Consider the following 2,500-nt stretch of genomic DNA (forward strand, 5'->3'; position numbering starts at 1 on the left):
AAGCAAAAATAGTGATTGAGTAATACAGTGCGATACCGCGACGGGGAAAGCGAAAGACTCCGTTCGCGTATTTTGTCGGCCGATAGTTACCTGGTTGATCCTGCCAGTAGTCATATGCTTGTCTCAAAGATTAAGCCATGCATGTCTCAGTACGAACTTGCGTACGGTAAAACTGCGAATGGCTCATTAAATCAGTCGTGATTCATTTGATCGTAAATTTTACTTGGATAACTGTGGTAATTCTAGAGCTAATACATGCAAAAAGCGCCGACCTTGCGGGAGGCGCGCCTTTATCATATCAAAAACCTGCCGGGCTTCGGCTCGTCTTGTTGGCGACTCGGGATAACTTTGCTGATCGCACGGTCTTGCACCGGCGACGGATCATTCAAGTGTCTGCCCTATCAACTTTCGTCGGTACGGTATCTGCCTACCGAGGTTCTTACGGGTAACGGGGAATCAGGGTTCGATTCCGGAGAGGGAGCCTGAGAAACGGCTACCACATCCAAGGAAGGCAGCAGGCGCGCAAATTACCCATTCCCGACGCGGGGAGGTAGTGACGAAAAATAACGATACAGGACTCTAACGAGGCCCTGTAATTGGAATGAGTACACTGTAAAAATTTTAACGAGTATCCATTGGAGGGCAAGTCTGGTGCCAGCAGCCGCGGTAATTCCAGCTCCAAAAGTGTATATTTAAGTTGTTGCGGTTAAAAAGCTCGTAGTTGGATTTTGGGCGCAGGCGTTCGGTCCGTCGCAAGGCGTGCACTGTTCGTTCTGGCTTTACCTCCGGTTTTCCGTCGGTGCTCTTGACTGAGTGTCGGCGGCGGCCGGGACGTTTACCTTGAAAAAATTAGAGTGTTCAAAGCAGGCGCTTCGCCTGGATAGTGTTGCATGGAATAATGAAATAGGACCTCGGTTCTTTTTTGTTGGTTTTCGGAGCGCGAGGTAATGATTAAGAGGGACGGACGGGGGCATTCGTACTGTGCCGTTAGAGGTGAAATTCTTGGATCGGCGCAAGACGAACGACTGCGAAAGCATTTGCCAAGAATGTTTTCTTTAATCAAGAGCGAAAGTCAGAGGTTCGAAGACGATCAGATACCGTCCTAGTTCTGACTATAAACGATGCCAACTAGCGATCGGGGGGCGTTATTTTGACGACCTCTCCGGCAGCTTGCGGGAAACCAAAGTCTTTGGGTTCCGGTGGAAGTATGGTTGCAAAGCTGAAACTTAAAGGAATTGACGGAAGGGCACCACCAGGAGTGGAGCCTGCGGCTTAATTTGACTCAACACGGGAAATCTCACCCGGCCCGGACACAGCGAGGATTGACAGATTGAGAGCTCTTTCATGATTCTGTGGGTGGTGGTGCATGGCCGTTCTTAGTTGGTGGAGCGATTTGTCTGGTTAATTCCGATAACGAACGAGACTCTGGCTTGCTAAATAGTTACGCGGCCTTCCCGGCCGGCGTTTAACTTCTTAGAGGGACTAGTGGCGTTTAGCCACACGAGATTGAGCAATAACAGGTCTGTGATGCCCTTAGATGTTCGGGGCCGCACGCGCGCTACACTGACCGGATCAACGTGTGTTCGCCTTGGCCGAAAGGTCTGGGTAACCCGATGAACCCCGGTCGTGCTAGGGATAGAGAATTGAAATTATTTCGCTTGAACGAGGAATTCCCAGTAAGCGCGAGTCATTAGCTCGCGTTGATTACGTCCCTGCCCTTTGTACACACCGCCCGTCGCTACTACCGATTGAATGGTTTAGTGAGGTCCTCCGATTGGGCCCGGGCTCGACTGGCGACGGTTGGGTCTTGGCCCGAAAAGACGATCTAACTTGATTACTTAGAGGAAGTAAAAGTCGTAACAAGGTTTCCGTAGGTGAACCTGCGGAAGGATCATTAGCGCGAGAAAAAAAATCGAAGAGCGAAAGAGCAAACACCGGGACGGCGACGTGCCTCGGCGCGTCCGCCGCCCCGCGATCAGGAACTTGTTTTGTCGGCGTCGAGTGCCCGAAGGCTTCATGCGGTGCGCGGGCTTGTCGCACTATTTGTTGCGACCGCGACCCGCTCGGCGTCACGCGATTTTTTCAGCCGGATGGCGAATCGAGGTTAGGAATCGAAGAGCGAAAAGCAAACAAACAAACGATGGCTCTTGGCGGTGGACCACTCGGCTCGCGAGTCGATGAAGGACGCAGCAAGCTGCGTGATTTAATGTGAATTGCAGAACACATTGAGCATTGACGATCTGAACGCGTATTGCGGCCTCGGGTTCATCCCGGGACCGCGTCCGTCTCAGGGTCGCAGAAACGACAACGGCCGGCGGGATCGGCTCCGCGACGGCTCGGCTCGCGTGCGTATGCCCGGCGACGGGCAATCGCCGCTCGGTTGAAGGTGGAAAGTTTTGGTATTCGGGCTCGCGTCAGCGATGCGTGGCGGCCGGCGAGCCGCGCCGCGTCCGCTTGCCGCCCGAGTCGCAACGACGGCGCTGTCGACCTCGAGCTGGGG

The 2,500-nt window shown here is 53.3% G+C and overlaps 2 non-coding genes across 2 annotated transcripts; both read left to right on the plus strand.

Moving 5' to 3' along the window:
* Positions 1-87: 87 nt before the first annotated feature.
* Positions 88-1,897, plus strand: LOC145762992 (small subunit ribosomal RNA). The gene has a single exon (XR_014288163.1). It is a non-coding gene; the product is annotated as a small subunit ribosomal RNA (ribosomal RNA).
* A 245-nt stretch (positions 1,898-2,142) lies between these two features.
* LOC145762991 (5.8S ribosomal RNA) lies at positions 2,143-2,296 on the plus strand. The gene has a single exon (XR_014288162.1). It is a non-coding gene; the product is annotated as a 5.8S ribosomal RNA (ribosomal RNA).
* Positions 2,297-2,500: the final 204 nt, after the last annotated feature.

Source organism: Corella eumyota, unplaced genomic scaffold, assembly GCF_963082875.1.
Source record: "Corella eumyota unplaced genomic scaffold, kaCorEumy4.1 scaffold_248, whole genome shotgun sequence".
Taxonomy (NCBI): Eukaryota; Metazoa; Chordata; class Ascidiacea; order Phlebobranchia; family Corellidae; genus Corella; species Corella eumyota.